Raw genomic sequence first — 20,425 nt, 5'->3', positions numbered from 1 at the left:
AGTACAGGCAACAGCCCTGGGATAGCCGCTATTCCAGTTTTTCAGGACCCACATGAATGTCAAGCTGCACATCTGTTACCCATGAGCAGGGAGGCGTAGGTCCAGCCCATGTATGCTCTTCAGTTGGTGGTTCAGACTCTGAGAGCCCCAAGAGTTCAACTTAGTTGACACTGTTGGTTTTCTTGTAGAGTTCCTATCCTCTTCACTGCCCCCAATCCTTCCTGTTATTTTTACAGAAGAGTCCCCAACCTCCATCTGCTGTTAGACAGTGGGTGTCTGTATCTGTTCCAGTCAGCTGCTGAGTGGAAACTCTCAGAGGACAACATGCTTCTGTCTGCAAGCATAACGGAGTCTCATTAAGAGTGTAAGGGACTGGTGCTCACCTGTGGGATGAGTCTCAAATCGAGACAGATATTGTTTGGCCATTTCCTTAGTCTCTGCCCCTCCCCCCATCCTATACCATCAGAATCGTGGGGGGGGGACCTTCATGAGATAGCACGTGCTGGCGAGGGTGTGGAGCAAGGGGAACACTCCTCCATTGCCAGTAGGAGTGTAAACTTGTACAACTACGTTGCCAACCAATTTGGCATTTTCTCAGAAAATTCGGGAATAGATCCAGCTATACCACGTCTGGCGTATACCCAAATGAGGCTGCACCATCTCACAAAGGCACTTGCACAACTATGTTCCCAGCAGCTTTATTTGTAATGGTCACAAACTAGAAACAACCTACATGTCCCTCACTTGAAGAATAGATAAAGAAAATGTGGTATATCTATACAGTGGGATACTATTCTGCTATTAAATGCCAAGACATCATGAATATTGCACGCAAATGGATGGAACTCGAGAAAATCACCCTGAGTGAGGTAACAAAGTCCCGAAAGGACACTCACTCGTAAGTGGATATTAGCCAGAAATTACAGGTACCGTGTTCCACTCCACAGACCCGAAGAAGCTAAACAAGAAGCCCCAAGCAAGGAAGCTTGAATCTGACTTAGAGGAGGCAGATGGAGCAAGGGGATTAGGAGGGAGGGCTGATGAGGAAGCAAATGGTGGATTCAGGATCAGGGGTGAGAAAGGAAGGGAGAGATGACTAGAGGATCATGGAAATGAATGGAAATCTACATGAAGAGGTGCGGGGAGTATCCGAAGCATCTCCGGGATGAGACAGAGACCTGGGATAATGCAGGTCCCAAAGACTCAGTGGGGAGGGGTTGACCTTAGCAGTGACTCACAATATTGAGACTATAAAACCGGAGGAGGCCACTTCCTGTAGCGAGATAGAAACCCCAGTGGAGCGTTGCTTGTGTGTTAAAATGTCTCAGGTCTCTGTTCTACTAACATTTCTGATTTCTTTTTTTTCCCCATGTATCTTTAGGTTATCTTTCTTTTTTTCATTGTCTTTTACTGAGAAGAGATCTTTCCCATACAATATTGTGAGATGGTGAAAGGCACCCTGGTTCCCGGTTGAGCAAAAGCTTGAAACACCAGTGACCCTGAAAGGGACGGTAAGCATTTCAGCTGACTCCCAGCAAACCAGTCCCCATCACTAGGCACAGCCCTCCAAGTCCCTCCACAGTTAGAGGACATGACCATGGTAGTCACTTACGCTCAAGACAGATCTCCATTATAATGAGGTACCAAAAGGCCTTTCCTTCCCAGACATGCCTCCCTGCAAAAGGTATTAAGTCTTTAAACTAGTGTGGTATAGTTTTCCGCATTTAGTTTCCGCCATAACAATAAATGTCTTAAAACCATAGACTGCCTCTTTTCATCAAGGTCCATAGAGAAGGCCTTCACCTACAAAGCCGCTGTCTAATTTCCTGAAAAAAACGCCTCCCTTTGCTCCCAGCAGCGACAGCCACCAAGCTCAGCAGCAGCCACCAAGCTCAAGCCTACCACCATCCAGCCAAGGATAATCCCCACAGGACCAGTTGGAGACTCCACTTTATCCACCTCTGCCCCGAGCTAGACCCTGCCTGGGGACCCCCCCACACACACCAGTCCATTCTCACTTCTTTCGCGGCATCCCACTGGCACCTGGATTCCCCAGATCGTGAGAACCAGAAAGCCCGGGCCTCCTTGCAGGCCTGGGAATTCCCAAGCCAGCTCTAGCTGTCCCACACCCCATATTGGGCTTCTCCACCCCTAGAGTGGTGTCCCAGGACTGCCCTAGCGAAGGCATGGAGTAAGTGCAGTCAAACTTCCCACCTTGTGCCTCCCAGAGCGGGTGATTCTGTGGCAGAGCAAATGAGGGACTTCCATAACCCCACACAATATTTTCTAACTACAGTTTCCCTTCCCTCAGCTCCTCCCAGATCCTCACCACCTTTCCTTCCATTCAAACCCACAGCCATTTTTCTCTCTTGTTAGAAAACGATTTTGCATCTAAAAATAATAATAAAATGAAATAAGATATGATAAAGCAAAAACAAATTAAGATAGTACAAACAAACAATCAGGAGAAAAAGACATCCTTTTCAAATATCTGTGTATTTTAATAAGCTTCTACTACAGTTGGTTTTGATAAGACCCCTCTAAGTTAATTTAGTTTTATCTGTCGTTTTCTCTCTCACTCAACCTCTCTCTCCTCCTCTTCTTTTTGCCCTCCAATCCAGTGACCACTAGCCCCTTTTAAACACTTAAGGAGCCATTCTATATCACTACTAGGGATAGCTATCCACCCACCGAGTAGGTATACTTTATACTATATCTAACCTCCATGATTAGTATGATTGCAGTTTGCTTGCTGAAGACGTATCTAACATTCACCCATAAGTGAATACATACACTATGTGTCTTTGGGTTTAGGATAACTCTCTAGGGATGATGCTATTCTACTTCATTGACGGATACTTCTTATTAATATGATTTCAACATCCCTTTAGCAGAATTGTATCTAAGATTCTTTTCTTTGAAGTATCTTTTTTTACTATGGGGGTCTTTCCTTAATAAAACTTTGAGAACTATAAAAATAGAATAGTTAACAATGATAATGAATAACTAGATTATTTTTTTTTCAGAGCTGGGGACCAAACCCAGGGCCTTGCGATCGCTAGGCAAGCGCTCTACCGCTGAGCTAAATCCCCAACCAAGTAACTACATTCTTGTTGAGTAGGTGAAAATGTTAGACCCTAAAGAAAGCTAAGCCTTTATATTAATGTTTATGTGATGATCAGGAACTCTATCTGTGTTCCTATGAGAAAAATACTTTTTAGGATCTATATTTTTTTGTAATGTGGATGTCATGATCTTATTATATATCATATATTTTATTGAAAATATATTCTGATTACTGTTTCCCCTTACCCAAATTCTCCTAGATCCTCCATCTCCTCACCCAACATTTGCTCTCTATCATCTACATAAAAACAAGAAAAGACATTTATGAAATAAAAAAATAATAATTATAAATAAAAAAGATAAAAATTATAAATAAAAAACCAACAGGACAAAATGAGCAAAGAAATTTTTCAAAAGAGCCAAAGAAAAAGCACAAGAGATACCTATAGATGACAAGACACACAGAGAAATCTCACAGACTAGTAAAAAACTAGACTATGTAGGCAAAAGACCTATTAAGATGAGGCCTTCCTGGAAAGTTTCTAACTTCTATTAGAAATCCCCTTTCTCTCCCAGTCTGTGAAGGTACAGCCATATGCATCCCCACAATAACTAGTCATCTGTCAAAGATTCCACCTGCTTATTCCCATCTGAGACATCTCTGAATACCCAGAGATGTGCCTATCAAATGACTCATTCAATTCAAATAGGGATTGCTCAAGATCCATGCCTTTTTTAGGTTCTATTATTCTTTATTTGACTTTGACTGGAGGGATATGAAAAGAGTATAGACTCTTAGTTGCTGATGTTTATGCAAAATCTGTGTTTTGATAAAGCACAAGATTCAATGTTCACAGGGTTATTATTTTTCTGGCCAAAGTGACCATATAAACATAAAACAACTTGAAATAATACAGACGTCATAAGTTATAAATTCTGATTCCTATAACTATGGTTCTTAGACTTTCATGCTCTGACTCTTTCAATTTTAATCTTGAAATGAATACCTTGATAACCTGAAACAGTGTTAGCTATGTTTGTAGTGGCCTGCATGTAGAAATTAAAAACAACAATAACAACAACAACAACAGCAGCAGCAGCAGCAGCAGCAGCAACAACAACAACAAAAAAATCAGTTTCTTAGAAAAAAATCTTTCTGTGCAAGAATCTCTCTATACTTCTTCATGCTGAAGTGTAACAGCTAAGATTTCTGGTCTGTCACCTGCAAAATCATCAAAAATGCTGCCTGTGCTGCTTCTGTTTTGTAAACCCCCAAAGATCACCATGGGCTCAATTTCGATGCAATTGCACTAGGGTCTTTATTAGGAGCTTGATCTAGGACTACACTGCAGTCTCTGACACAGCAGAACTGGAGGGTGAAGCCCCAAGTTCTCAGTGGGACAAGTCTTTATAAGAAACAGCAAGCAACCCAGTCAGAAGCCACATACTGAGAAGAACTCCACTTCAGCATCTTTATCATGATTTTTTTCTTTTTTTTCTTTATTCTTTAATTTTTTGTTTTTACAGTCTAGACTCTATCCCCCTCCCAGTCCACCCTCCCTATTACTTTTCCACATTTCATACCTCCCCACCCTCTCACCCTCACCCCGCCAGACCTCCTTACTTCCTGGGACCTAAAGTCTCTTGAGGGTTAGGTGCATCTTCTCTGACTGAACCCACAGCAGGTGTCTTCTGCTGTACATGTGTTGAGTGCCTCATATCAGCTGCTTTATGCCACCTGGTTGGTGGCTTGGTGTTTGAGAGATCTTGGAGTCCAGATTAGTTGAGACTGCTGGTCCTCCTATAGGGTCACCCTCCTCCTCAGCTTCTTCCAGCATTTCCCTAATTCAGCCACATAGATCAACAGCTTCTGCTCACTGGTTGTATGTAAAATCTGCTTCTGATTCTTATAGCTGCTTGTTGAAAAGTCATGAGAGGCCCCTGTTTGTAAACACACCATAGTATCAGTGTCAGGCCTGGGGTCTCTCCCTGAGGTGGATCCCAATTTGAGCCTGTCACTGGAACTTCTTTTCCTTAGTCTCTTCTCCATTTTTATCCATGCAGTTCTTTCAGACAGGAACAATTTTGGGTAATAGTTTTTGATTGTGAGATGGAAACCCCATCCCTCTACTTGATGCTCTGTCTTTCTACTGAGGGTGGACTCTACAAGTTCCCTCTCCCCACTGTAAGAGGAATTTCATCTAAAGTTCTTTGAGTCATGAGAGTCTCTCACCTCCCAAGTCTCTGGTATATTCTAGAGGGTCTCCTTACTTCCTACCTCCTGAGGTTGAGGTTTCTTGTTCCATTCTGCTGGCCCCCAGTTTTGTCTCCTCCCTCCAATACCTGAGCATGTTTCCTCTTCCCTTCCCTGACCCCTTTCTCATCCAGGTCCCTCTCTCCCTCCCCCTTCCTGTGATTGCTTGCTTCTTCCTCCCAAATGAGACTGAGGCTTTCTCACTTGGTCCCTTCGGCTTGTTAACCTTCTTGAGTCCTGTGGATTGTATCCTGGGTATTCTGTACTTCTCTGGCTAATATCCACCTATTAATGATTAGATATCATGCGTGTTCTTTTTACTCTGATGATTTTTAAGGACTTTCTTCAATAGCTTCCTGTTTGATATGTTTCATTGCTGGTGGTGTGGGAGGTTGTCACAGAAGCCTTCAATTTCTTTCATTTTTAGTTACGGGTCTACAGCAACTGTACTACTGAACAGAAAAACAAACAAACAAACAAACAATAACAACAACAACAAAAAGCTTCCTTGCCCATAGCAGGAGGTGGCCGAACTGACCATAATGTTCCATGTCGTTTCTGTTGGGCACGAACATTAACATGGCCTCTAGTGGCAGCATGGACCATGAATATCAACATGGCTTCTGGACTGCCATACTTGTAGCTCTCTATACTGCATGATCACAAAAGTCTTGTCTCCATGAATCTAAAGACTGCTCTTTCCAATAAATGTTGGTTAATACATTTATTCGTTATTGAATTATTCTATATTGACCAGAAAGAAGAGAACCCTAGAAGTCATCTTTTAAATATCTTCCTCATTCACCAATCAGTGCATCATTTCCTTTATGTTTTATTTATTGCTTGTTAACACTTACTGTCTATTTCTCCCTTTTCTGGATTTTGTTTACCATTGGTATGAACTACCATTGGTGGATGCCGCTCTAAGGTGCTTTCTTAAACTTTGGCACCTCACCTTCTGCTTGTGGAATTTATCTTAGCTGAAATTAACTGGATATTCTATGCAAATGTATTTTGTACATAGCAAATACGTTGATCCTTTCCTTTTACTTTTGTAAACAACTGTGCATATATCTCCAAGTATCTATTAAGAGTATGGTCATCCCTTTGCTCAATCTCCTCTCTCTCTCTCTCTCTCTCTCTCTCTCTCTCTCTCTCTCTCTCTCTCTCCCTGTTTTATATTCATGATGGATTTATTTCCTCTGATTCCTCATGTTTCCTCCTGATTCACATCATAATGTGGATTATTGCTTCTGTTCGAAATGTTCCCTTCCTCTGGGCCTTGATTTTTCCTTATCTTACCCCACTTTTAGACCATAACAAAAATATCTGAAACTTTGTTAAAAACAAAATATTTTTTCACAGATCTGAAAATCAAAGATGGAGTTCCCTAAGAATTCGAGGTCCTATAGAAACATACCTAGGCTTTGCTTCTCTGCAAACACCTTGTTGCTGTCTCCTCCAGGGGACAGTGTAGTGTCCTCACATGCAAGAGAAGAAACTAGGGCAAGAGATAGAAAATGGAGCATCCTGGCCCTGAGAAGAGACCACAAGATATAAACTCTCTGTAAAGCCTCCTTGATGAAGCAGTTAAATCACACATATAGAAAGGATTATGATTAAATAATTTCCATTAAAGGAAACGGTCTTAAAGTCATCTGAGTCTTGGGTGGGGCTCAACACTGATTTTGGTCCACTCAAAAATTTTTCCATTGTTTTGTGGTGTTTTCTAGGACATCTATTTTGATAATTTGTACAACCCACTTTTCAATAATGTTCTTCTGTCCTATATCAATGGGCAGAATACTCTTATGCTTTCTTATATAACACTTAGTTAAATTTATACATGAATTTCACACACACACACACACTCACACACACACGCTAATGGTTGTCAGGTTTCTGACAAAAAATGTAAAAGAATTAATGAATAATTTTTAAATATAACTATAAAAGGACAAATATAATATAACGATTATATAAATATAAATAAGTGTAAATTATATTAAATATAAATACAAATATGTACATACAGAAACATATATATAGATCCTCTCCTCACAACCACACATTTGACCTCTTATAGCCACACTGATTTTGCCAGTTTATTTAACTGACTGGAGACAGAAAATATGTAAAACAGACAAACACCAAAACCATAGCAAAAAACCTTGCAGTGTATCCACATTAAACAAGTTCAGACATCTTCCTATATGGTACCCACACAACCAAGGCAAAAAGTTTTCTAAGTATTATAAAAATCTAGAGTGGTATTAATGTAAGTGTTCTGATATATGTAGCTTATATGCAAATACTTGTCACTTTATATAAATGGGGCTAAAGAATCCACAATTTTTACTCTTCATAAAAGTATTGGACAAAATTCTTATAAACAGAAAGGAGCAGATACCTGTACAGAAAGTATAACCCAGAAATAATTTGGGTTATTGGCTTGAAACCAAATACTGCAAAACATGACAGATTACTGACCTTCATATTTCATCATTCCAGAAAAAGTAGTACTTATTTCTGGGATGTACAGTTATCACTGCCTCATGCTAATACAATAACTTTTCAGCTCTCTCATCTAATATATTTAAATCTGAGAACAGGATACATAAATAGCATTCATAAACCGAAAATTCTAAAGAAAACTATAAACAATAAGATGAATCCCAAAAATCTAAAATTAAGGGATTTCTTACTCATTACTAGCATTAAAAATAAAGATGTCAGATGGTGTGTTTTGTTCTTCCGATGCATATTATGGGTGTTTTCACAGGACCAAGTAACTAGATAAATAATATTAGCTTTACTTACTTTTTTTCTGAACAACTATAATATATGTACAGTTACCTATTTAATTCTGGGTCTCAGAAGTCTGATTTTGGAGTCTGAAGATGCAGTCTGAGAATCAGCGTCATTAATACCAACTTGGAAAACAGCACCAATAAAGGGCCCAATGTAATGTGTATCTTAAGAAGCTCCACTTGTAATGATCACGTTGTTCTTTTAAGGCTTCATTTATTCTTGACAGAAACAATTATGTGAAGTAATTATATCTAAAGCCAGGCAGTGTGCAGTGTTCAGTGAGGAAGGTGCAGAGCATTGTCTGACGGTTGTTTCCAGGCACACTCCTGATAGAGAACAAATGCTTACATCAATAGGAATCATGCACTTCATAATTTATTCTTTTATTCACATGTGCTGCTATCATAATAAGTGTCAGGTTAACCATCTTAAACACAAGGACAAAATTATTAGAATAACAACAGTGAATGAAGCCCACAGTGGCAGATCATCGGTTTGTCACTGGCAGCTCTGGTTATTTTATGGGACTCTCCTTTCTTGCATGACGAAATGCATAATTTCCCACACAAAATTATACCATAGGTGATCCAGATAACATGGAGAGCTCAAAACATACTACCCTTAGAAGTGTAAGTACTTTATTTGACTAGACTCTCCATGTTCCATGAAGAAATTTTTACAAACAATTTATTAATGTTTTAAAAAAAAGCAAATGAACTTCTCATTAAAGCAATATATTTTAGACACAAATTGTTTTCTATGTGAGAACAGTTCTTTTATAGTCTGAAAGAGTTCACAAATTCTATATAGCTGTCCAAGTTATAACCAGTTAAATAGACACAGCACTTTGTCTTTAAGTAATTCCTTATGTGATACAAAATCATTAAACAATTTAAGGTTGGAAAGGAAATATAAATTTGATCATTTTTTCCTAATCTGTCTAGTTTCTTTTCCATGGTGGTTTACCTGATAAAACTATTATCTAATAAGGATATTATTTATTATCAAGGAATTTATTATCAAGAATAAATTTATTTAGGGTTACAAGATTGAATAATATATACATATTTTATTATCTTTCATATATACTTAAATCATTATTTTACACTAAATTAAAATTTTAAGCATGATTCTTGATATTGTATTAAATATACTACCTCTTTTGTCAAAGTAATAATTCTTTTATTTTAAATTTATTGAAATAAATTATAATTAATATGCAGCACTTACTTCACTCCATAAAAATGTAACATCTTATACAATAAAGTTGTTTAATTTAAAATAAACTGTCAAGGTGTTGAAAGAACTGGTAGTTTTGAGTACATTATAATTCAAAGAAATTTAACGATTAATTTTAAACCTGTATTGAGCAAATGGCACTTTTTCAAAGACGTGCTTTCCCTGCAGCATCAGAAAAATCACCCAAAGATCAGTGACTGACTCAAAAATGAGTACATATAGATATAAAAAAATAGATGCCCTCTCAAACAAGTCAGAAGATAATAATTGATACTCAAAGTTTCACACTGCTGCATACTACCACACGTTAATAAATATACATGCATCATTTGTAAGTTGCCACAGAGACACGTTGAAATTACATAAATTTATTTGCACACATTTCTAAAGAAATAGGAATATAGTTAAATATATTATATCTGTTAATTTCCCGAACATTTTAACATTTATCACTTTATATAGATTTTCACATAAAATAAGAACACCATGTTTATACTGGTTAGTGAATAGGCTATTCTCTTATGTTTATTTTGCAAATACTTCAGTCTGTGGGAAAAAAAGAAATCATGTAGAATAATAATTGTTGTGTTAATTATAAGCGAGCAAACATTTTCATATTTTCCATGCTTTAATATGTATTTATTTCATTCTCCAAGCTATTATTTCCTTTCATATATATATATATATATATATATATGCGCCACAGATTGGGTTTGCCTCCACGTGTTCATGGGATCTCTTTATTACCAGTTTGTTCCTTTATTTGCTATAGTAATAGAATAGTCCAATAAATATTTTAGCCTTCTTAAAATTAAAATATAATTAAAGAATGTCTTCTCTCTTTCTCCTGTTTTCTCCTCACATGTATGAGTTCTGTCCCAAATCCATAACCTCCCTCTTTTAAGATCATTTTTGATATCAGGCCCCTGTCAGCAAGCACTTCTTGGCATCAGCAATAGTGACTGGTTTGGTGGCTATATATGGGACAGATCCCCAGGTGGTACAGTCTCAAGATGGCCTTTCCTTTGGTCTCTGTTCCACTCTTTGTCCCTGTATTTCATCCAGTGAGTATTTAGTTCCCTTTTCTAAGTAGTACTGAAGCAATCACAGTTTGGTCTTCCTTCTTCTTGAGCTTCATAAGGTCTGTGAAGTGAATCTTATGTATGCTGAGTCTAATATAGATGACTCCTGAGAGGCGTTTTCAGAACCCTACTGATAGAGATGAGGATGTTTGTAGCTATCAGCCTCGCACTGTGACCCCAATAGAGGAGTTAGAGAAAGGATTGAAAGAGCTCAAGGGGTTTGGAACCCCATAGGAAGAACAACAATATCAACTAACCAGACTCTCCACAGCTCCCAGGGACTAAACCACCAAACAGAGTATACATGGATGGACCCATGGTTCCAGCAGCATATGTAGCAGAGAACAGCATAGTCCAGCATCAATAGGAGGAGAAGCCCTTAGTTCTGTGAAGGCTCATTTGCCCAATGTAGGGTAATGCCAGGGCAGTGAGGTGGGTATGGGTGGGTGGGAGAAGGAGCATCCTAATAGAAGGAGGGGAAGGGGAGATGGGAGAGAGGGGAACCAAGACAGGGGATATCATTTGAAATGTAAATGCATAAAATATCCAATTAAAATGAAAAAATATAGAAAGAAATAAAGGAAGGAAGGAAGGAAGGAAGGAAGGAAGGAAGGAAGGAAGGAAAGAAGAAACCAGAAGCTTAATGTTGCAGAAAGTCCCTCTATGCTACTGCTCTCTCAGAAGCTCCTGGGTTGATCACACTTGCTTTTAGAACTCTGTTGGTACAGTTTAATTCACAAAGAGGCCACATTACTACCAGCAGTGCTAAAAGGCTTACTGCAATTGGAAGGGAGCCAACCACCATTGAAGGAAGAGATGTGAAAGAAACGACTTCCAGGCTCATATGACTGGCCTTGTGAGAAGTTGGAGGCTCAAATCCCTCACATGCAAGAATAAGAGACTTTAAAAAAATCACATCAAAGGAGTGTATGACCAAGAGCTACGATGATCTTAATGTGCATTGAAATTTCTGTAACCACATTTTTATTCCAATCTGTATTACTGTGTACATATCAGGGATTTAAAAAGTCATGTGAATGAGAATAAAGCCTTTTGCGCTTTAGTAAAGCTTCTGCTATGAATGTAGGTGCCCTTGCTTTTGAAGCACAGATGTTTAGAATTGAAAGTTCATCTTGTTGGATTTCTCCTTTGATGAGTATGAAGTATCCTGCCTTACCTTTTTTGATAACTTTTGGTTGAAAGTCTATTTTATTCAATATTACAATTCCTATTCCAGCTTGTTTCTTCAGACCATTTACTTGGGAAATATTTTTCCACCCTTTTACTCTGAAGTAGTATCTGTCTCTGTCACTGTGGTGCATTTCCTGTATGCAGCAAAATGCTGGGTCCTGTTTACTTATAGATCTGTTTGTCTATGTCTTTTTATTGGGGAATTGAATCCACTGATGTTGAGAGACATTGGGGACCAATGACTGCTATTTCCTGTTATTTTTGTTACTAGAGATGGAATTATGGTTGTATGACTATCTCCATTTGGGGTGTTGAAAGAAGTTTACTTTCTCGCATTTTCTAGGTTGAAGCAACCCCACTAAAATCAGGGACTCGACAAGACTGCCCACTCTCTCCCTACTTATTCAATATAGTCCTCGAAATCCTGGTCAGAGCAATCAGACAGTGAAAGGATACAAATTGGAAAGGAAGAAGTCAAAATATCACTATTTGAAGATGATGCGATACTATACTTAAGTGGACCCAAAATTCCCACCAGAGAAGTTTTAAACCTGATAAAGAACTTCAGCAAAGAGGCTGGATATAAAGTTAACTCAAGCAAACCAGTAGCCTTCCTCTCCTCAAATGATGAACAGGCTGAGAAAGAAATTAGGGAAATGACACCCTTCACCATAGTCCCAAATGACATAAAATACGTTGGTGTTAATCTAACCAAGCAAATGAAGTATCTGTATGATAAGAACTTCAAGTCTCTCAAGAATGAAATTGAAAAAGATCTCAGAAGACTGAACAATCTCCCATTCTCATGTACTGACTGAATTAATATTGTAAATATGGCCATCTTGCCAAAAGCAAATTGCAGATTCAATGTAATTCCCATCCAAATTCGAACTCAACTCTTCATAGAGCTAAAAAGAGAAATTTGTAAATTCTTTTGGAATAACAAAAACCCAGGAAGATAAAAACTATTCTCAACAATAAAAGAAATTCAGGGGTATCACCATCCCTGACCTCTAGCTGTATTACAGAGCAGTGGTGATAAAAACTCTATGGGATTGGTACAGGGCCAGGCAAGTAGATAAGTGGAATAAAACTGAAGTGGAATGACACAGAAACCTGTTGTCACTTGATCTTTGACAAAGGAGCTAAAACCATCCACTGGAAAAAGATAGCATTTTCAACAAATGGTGCTGGTTCAACTGGAGGTCAGCATGTAGAAGAATGTAAATTGACCCATTCTTATCACCTTGAACAAAGCTCAAGTCCAAGTGGATGGAGGACCTCCACATAAAACCAGATACACTCAAACTAATAGAAGAGAAAGTGGGGAAGTGGCTCAACGCATGAGCACAGGGAAAAATTTGCAGAACAGAACACCAATGGCTTACGCTCTAAGATCAAGAATCAACATATGGGATCTCATAAAATTGCAAAGCTTCTATAAGGCAAAGGTCACTGTCAATAGGACAAAACAGCAACCTACTTATTGGGAAAGGATCTTTATCAATCCCTATATCTGATAGAGGTCTAATATCCAATATATACTAAGAACTCAAGAAGAAGGTGCCAGGGAACCAAATAACCCTATTAAAAACGTGGTACAGAGCTAAATAAAGAATTCTCAACTGAGGAATCTTGAAAGGCCATGAAGCACCTTGAAAGGTTTAACATTTTTAGTCATCAGGGAAATTCTAATCAAAATGACCCTGAGAGGCCAACTCATACCATTCAGAATTGCTAAGATCAAAAACCTCAGATGCCAGCAGATGCTGGTGTGTAAGTGGAAAAAGAGGAACATACTCACAAACACTCTGGAAATCAGTCTGACTTTTCCTCAGAAAATTGGACATATAACTGCCTGAGGAGCCAGCTATACCACTCCTGGGAATATACCCAAAATATGCTCCAATATATATCAAGGACACATGCTCCACTATGTTCATAGCAGTCTTATTTATAATAGCCAGAAGCTGGAAAGAACCCAGAGGCCCTTCAACAGAGGAATGGATACAGAAAATGTGGTACATTTTCACAATGGAGTACTACTCAGCTGAGTATTAAAAGCAATGACTTCATGAAATTCTTAGGCAAATGAATGAAACGAGAAAATATCCTGACTGAGGTAACCCAATCAAAAAAGAACACTCATGATATGTACTCACTGATAAGTGGATTTTAGTCCAAAAGCTGGGGATACCCAAGATACAATTTACAGGCAGCATGAAGCCCAAGAAGAAGACAAAATTGTGGATGCTTCAATCCTTCTTAGAAGGGGGAACAAAATACTCACAGAAGAAATTACAGAGACAAAGTGTGGAGCAGAGACTGAAGGAATGGCCATCCAGAGACTGCCACACATGCCACACATCCACCTCAAATGCAGTCACCAAACCAGTCACGATTGGGGATGCCAAGAAGTTCATGCTGGCAGGAGCCTGATATATCTGTCTCCTAAGAGGCTCTGCCAGAGCATGACAAATACAGATGTAGATTCCTGCAGCCAACCATTGGACTGAGAATGGGCTCCCAGTGGAGGAGTTAGAGAAAGGAGTGAGGTATCTGAGGGGGTATCCTGCAATCCCATAGGAAAAACAATATCAATCAACCACACACTCCAGAGTTCCTGGGGACAAAACCACCAACCAAAGAGTACTCATGGAGTTACCCATTGCTCCTGCCACATATTTAGCGAGGATGGGCCTTTTGGGGCATCAATGTGAGGAGAGGCCCTTTGCCTTGTGAAGGCTTGACGTCCCAGTGAAGGGGATTGCCAGGCGGGGACATGGGGAGGAGTGTGTTTGTGAGTGGGGGAGCACCCTCATGGAGGTAGATGGTAGGGGTATGGGATGGGATGTTTCAGGCAGGGAAACTGGGAAAGGGGGGTAACATTTGAAATCTAAATAAAGAAAATATCCAATAAAAGAAAAGAAAACAGTAAAAAGCATTTTGCTTCTTTGTACCACCAAAAAAACAACCCCACTTTTGATACATACTCATGTAAATAAATATTCATATAAGTAAATGCAAGCTACTGAATTCCTTCAGTGTTGTCTACCTCTGTATGTTGGTAGGGTCTGAACTAGGTATTGAATAACTATGCTAATTGCATACAAGCTAAATAAAAATAGTATATTCTGTAAGACCATACTTTTCTTAAACTTTGACACATTTTAGTTCCAAGAAAGAGAATTCATGGAAATGATGGAATGTGGATAGAGGTGTGCGAATAGACATAGGAGAGTACTACTTAAAAATACAGAGAGAACTTAGGGCATTATTGATATGCTGATTATCCTTTTTTCCATATGGTTTATACAAGGCCATGGATTTCACATTTTAAATTTATATTATAACTCACTGTAGAGAACTATATCTAAAAATATTTTTTAAAAAACAAAACATATATTTCCACATGTATTTGGGATACCATCCATACCCCTCTAAATTGAATCTATGTTGGATAGGATGCCTAAGACCTTACTGATTTTATGTTCTTCATATCAATAAGTCCATCAGCTTCCCTGGTGACACCTGCCAAGTTTCCATATTTTGCAATCAGTCAGCCTTAATGGCCAAGTCCCCTGCATCCTGAAAGTAATGGTTAAATAAATTATAGTTCGTGGTTTGGCAATAAATTGATTTTAACTTAATTCATTTTAAGGGGAAGGCAATTTTATCTCATTGATTTTCAAATTTCTTTCTGCTCACCTGTTTATTAAAGAACACTTTATCTTTCTTTCATTTATTTTTACTTGTAATAAATATTAATTGTTAATAATAAAGGCTTAATGTGTATTAAATTTTCTACTAAAAAAGTAAGCTATTAAAACATAAGCTTTTCTTTGCATAAATACTATCTCTAACCTACATACCTTAATATTCACTTCTAATTTTTGAACTGTTGGTTCTACAATTTTGTCTTAAATTCATTAAATACACGTTTTCATGTTAAGCTTGAAATATTCTTGAGCATCCATTGCCTGTGTCCCACACATAACACATAATATACAGAATTCATTTATTAATCAATGTTATTTCTACATTTACCTGTATACTATACAAATTTTCAAATTTTCATTATTTCTTCATTGTTCTGATAGTTCAAAATAATGTCTTTTTTGCAAATTTTTCACCAAACTCCAAATAAAAAATTTATATAATTTGATCCTTTTTGTAGTTTAGATACGATAATTATATGTTCATCTGACTCTCACTTTTGGAACATGAATAGCTCTAGCATTAGATTTTCTTGTTTTCTGATTTTCTTACAATTTTCCTGCTCTTCACATATAGTCCAACTAGATGTTTTGAAATTTCCCTCAAGTGTCTGTGATTCAGTCCACAGAGCTGCTTCATGGATTTATACAGACAAGAAGTTTCATTTGACGTAGTCATGATGGCTAAGCAGAACTTCCTTCTTACCTTATTCACTTCTCTGTTCCCATCTTTCTGAATCAGTCCCGCATTAGCGCTGCATGCTTCCGTCTCCGATGCGTGATGGTGCTGAATCTGATGAATGTGCTTTACCACCAAGAAGCGTTTCCTCACCTGTAAATGCAAATAAAAACCTTCACTTTATAATAAGTTATTACAGGTTACATGAGATAAAATCTTTACACAAATATCTATGTTCTCAATCTTTAAATGTAATCTACACATAAGACTTTAACAATATTTTATATTAAACAAAATGTATTCATTACTCCTGCACTTACATATGAGCACCATCCTCACTTATCTTTATGGAAGTCTCTTCACTGTGGATTCTCTATGCAGCACCAACCTGTAAGAAATTGTACCCTGTAGTACCCATTAGCATACAATAACCAATGAATGCTATGATTAATTAGTAGTGCTCTAGTTAGAATTGAGGCCTTATATTATATACATAAGAATTCATTCTTGGAACTGAAAAGGTGGTCAAAACCCTATGAGCTGAGAAACACTAGACTTTAAAGGAGATCTTACTACTGTTGTTTTGCTTATACCTTCTAAATAATACCTTCTAAATAAATTGTGCTCATCCCCATGGAAAAATACTGCTCTAATCTTTGAGCAATAAAGCATCATTTTTCTATTCATGATCTTGAATTTTGAAACTGATGGTTGATAACAGTACTGAAGATGAATAACTATTAAGTACTCATCCATAAACAGGAATTTCATACCACCCTTCCTAAGGCCCAGAGTATCTCCTGCAAGAGAAGCTGGAAAAACATAAGAACCAGATAATAGAAAAATAGAGAAATTGGATTGACACAGCCATTGCAATTGTGAACTCCCAGAAACTGGGATTGCTTTCCCTGGGGTTTCATAAGACAGTGCCTGTAAGCAGTCAGTCACTGACTGAGAAGAACTTTTATAGGCCTTGCCCTTTCCAGGAAAACTCATGGTTAATGATAGATATTGTCTGCAGCTGAGAGCCCTCTGATGAGCCCACCATTCATCTGCAGATGGGTCTGCACCAGTGATCATGTGGGCAAACTTGATTAAACTCCAAGAACCTCAAAACAAAAGGAATGGGAAAGGACTTATAGGGAGGAAGAAAGGGTCAGAGAACATATATGGAATTGTCAGAGAATAAATCTCATTGTTAAAAATAGGATGTAGAAATGAGCAAGATGGCATTCTAATGTCTCTATCTTACCTCCAAATGTACCCATATACAAGTATACCTGAACTAGCAACCTTTTCCTCTCCTTCTCCCACTCTCTCTCCCTCTCTTTCTTTCTCTCTTTCAAATAGAACAAGAAGGTTAAATGAAAATATATACCAAGAAAAAAGGCTTAACTCAACAGAAGCTCAAATTGTATCAATTTCAATTTTCCATCATCGCTAGTTCAGCTTGAGACTATAAATATACTATGTGTAGACATGTTACTGTATTCATAATTTAACATTTGATTCTGTATCTAAGCCACAGTAAGATTAAGATTCTTTGCCTTGGACTGTTTCATTTGTAGTGCTCATTAGAACATATGGAATTAACTAAGTTTGTCATTATTGTTTGGTTAATAAATAATAGTACCAAGGATGTCTATTGTTCACTAAAATAAGTCACTACATTTTAAAAGTGATAATGTTTATGAAATATAATACAAATTATGTGCTATTTAGAATGATCATAGGGATTGAAAAGAATGTGATACTATCTTTACTGGAATAGAATGTTGAAATCAAAAACATCAAATTATACATCTATGTTATTAAAGAAAACAGAATTTAGCCAAGTCCACCAAACTTCGAATGTGTTACATGCTAGCAATGTATTTCACAGCCTCTGAAAATAGTCAAGAAATTTTTCTCAGAAATCTTCATGAAGGTAAAACCACATAGACTCCTTGGCCTGCTTGTTATATTTAAGTATTCAGCGGCAGATAAAAATTAAAACAGAAATATAAATAAAATGTTGGGTTTATAGGTAGTTGTACTTGATTCTGACTTTGGGAATACTTAATGAAATCATATGTCTTTTTAGAGCTCATTTATTAACTGAGAAACACATACAAACACACAGTTTTCCCTCTGCTTTATTTTTACATTATATTGGAAATGAATACTGATAACCTGTCATAATTTCTACACGAAAATCATCTTTCATATTCTTGATTTTATTGCCTCTGGACTTAACATTTCATCTGTGAATGTTTATTCCATTGTTCTATTAAGTATTGATGTCATATTTCAAGTCTTTTGAGATCACTCTTTTTAACTTTTAAAAATAATCAATATAGCATTTATCCTGCACTCATTCTTGTCTCCTCAGATCCCAAGATTTATCAAAAATATTTTTAAGTGGCTTAGTAAGTAGGTTCGCCGAGACTTTTAAAGACCTAGTGTATAATCCATCCATCACTTACATTTGCTATGCATGACACCCTTCATGAAAACATCTCAGAATGCTTTCCTGTTACTACGACATAACAGAATATACAATTAAATGGTGAGTTGCGATCAATAAGTCTAGACTTGATTTAAACTTAGCCAACTTTTTGTATCAATAAATACAAAAGAGAAATAGCAACAAAACATAAAAGCAAAGGTAAGCACATGGTCATCAGCCAAATTTGTAGAAGCCTGGGGCTTGGAAAGAGCAAAAACCTAGACCTAAACAATCTTTATTAGAAACTCCTGAGAGACACAGCCAGAATATGGCAATTACATAGGCGAATGCCAGCAGCAAACCACTGAACTGAAAACGGGACCCCCGTTGAAGGATTCAGACAAAGGACTGGAAGAGCTTGAAGGGACTTGAGACCCCATATGAACAACAATGCCAACCAACCAGAGCTTCCGAGGACTAAGCCACTACCCAAAGACTATACATGGACTGACCCTGGGCTACAACTGCATATGTAGCAATGAATAGCCTAGTAAGAGCGCCAGTGGAAGGGGAAGCCCTTGGTCCTGCCAAGACTGAACCCCCAGTGAGTGGGATTCTTCGGGGGGGGGGAGAGCGGTAATGGGGGGAGGATGGGGAGGGGAACACTCATAGAGAAGGGGAGGGGGAGGGGTTGGGGGGATGTTGGCCTGGAAACCGGGAAAGGGAATAACAATTCAAATGTAAATAAGAAATACCCAATTTAATAAAGATGGAGAAAAAAAAGAAAAGAAAAGAAACTAACAGTGGAAAATTATATGAGGAGGCTGTGCAATCCTTTCCAGACACCCTGTCCTGAAATACAATATTTTTGTCCTACTTCTTCTGACAGATTATCCTTAATGTGTACAGATTAAATATGATCGTATTGGGCAGTGACTTAAGTGTCTTTCATCTTTTGGATGGAAACAAATCTAAACAAACAAATAAACAACAACAAGAACAAAAAGCAATATTCTGAGCTGCCAACATTCTCTTTTGGTAATAGACAATAAGCGTTCAATGACCCTTCTGTTGGTGATCACAGAAAAATAACATTTTCAGGCTTTATAGTATAAAGTTCACACACATGAAGACATTGGCAGAGACAGGAACTGACTTCAACTTTTACCCCCATATCATATTCAATACAAAAGGAGAAATTCCATAAAAGGACCAGTGAGATTTTTCCCTTCTCACTCAAATTGATTAACTATCATTTTCTAACTTATCAAGAGTGCACATTTTCAAATTATGACTTTCTCCAAACATTGTATAAACAGTTAACTTATTGTATATTAGTTTTTCTTGAAAACTGTAATAATGACTTCTTCTGAGGTTTTGAAATACACTTTTTTAAAACAGGAGTGATTTGCTGTAGCATAGGCATCAAATAGTACAATCTTTTAACGATCTGTTGCTAGACTGAAGCATGAGTGGATGGCGTGCAGGGGGATATTGGACCTACAAAACTGGTCTTTGACACATTATTTGGTTTAGGACCCCAGAGACATTGAATAGTTCATTATTCAGTTTAACACTATGCAGTGTTATAAGACATATATTCCGATAGGAAAGTGAGCATGTCATTCTTATATATTCTGAAGTTTCTTTTCTCCCTGACTCCCTTGAATTTCTTATACTCTTATTGCTCCTGCTAATGTGGATGCAACACATGGATGAGGGGATCCTGGAAGAATTGCATTCATGTCCCAAATGAGACACATTTCCAGTACGCTGTTCTTTTAGAACATGGACTGCAGATGAGAGTTATTGCATAGTTTTCTGTGACATATCTCCTTGGCTAACTACTGTCAAGCCAATGTGTAAAACAATAGTATATACATAGTAGCAGTGATGTAAATATTGAAGAAATGGACATAATTTAATTCAGTAACCTGAAATATGTTATATAAGATACTC

The sequence above is a fragment of the Rattus norvegicus genome, chromosome 15, assembly GCF_021556685.1.
Source record: "Rattus norvegicus strain SHRSP/BbbUtx chromosome 15, alternate assembly SHRSP_T2T, whole genome shotgun sequence".
NCBI classification, from domain to species: Eukaryota; Metazoa; Chordata; class Mammalia; order Rodentia; family Muridae; genus Rattus; species Rattus norvegicus.
The sequence above is the reverse complement of the archived record's forward strand: the minus strand, read 5'-3'. Positions refer to the sequence as shown.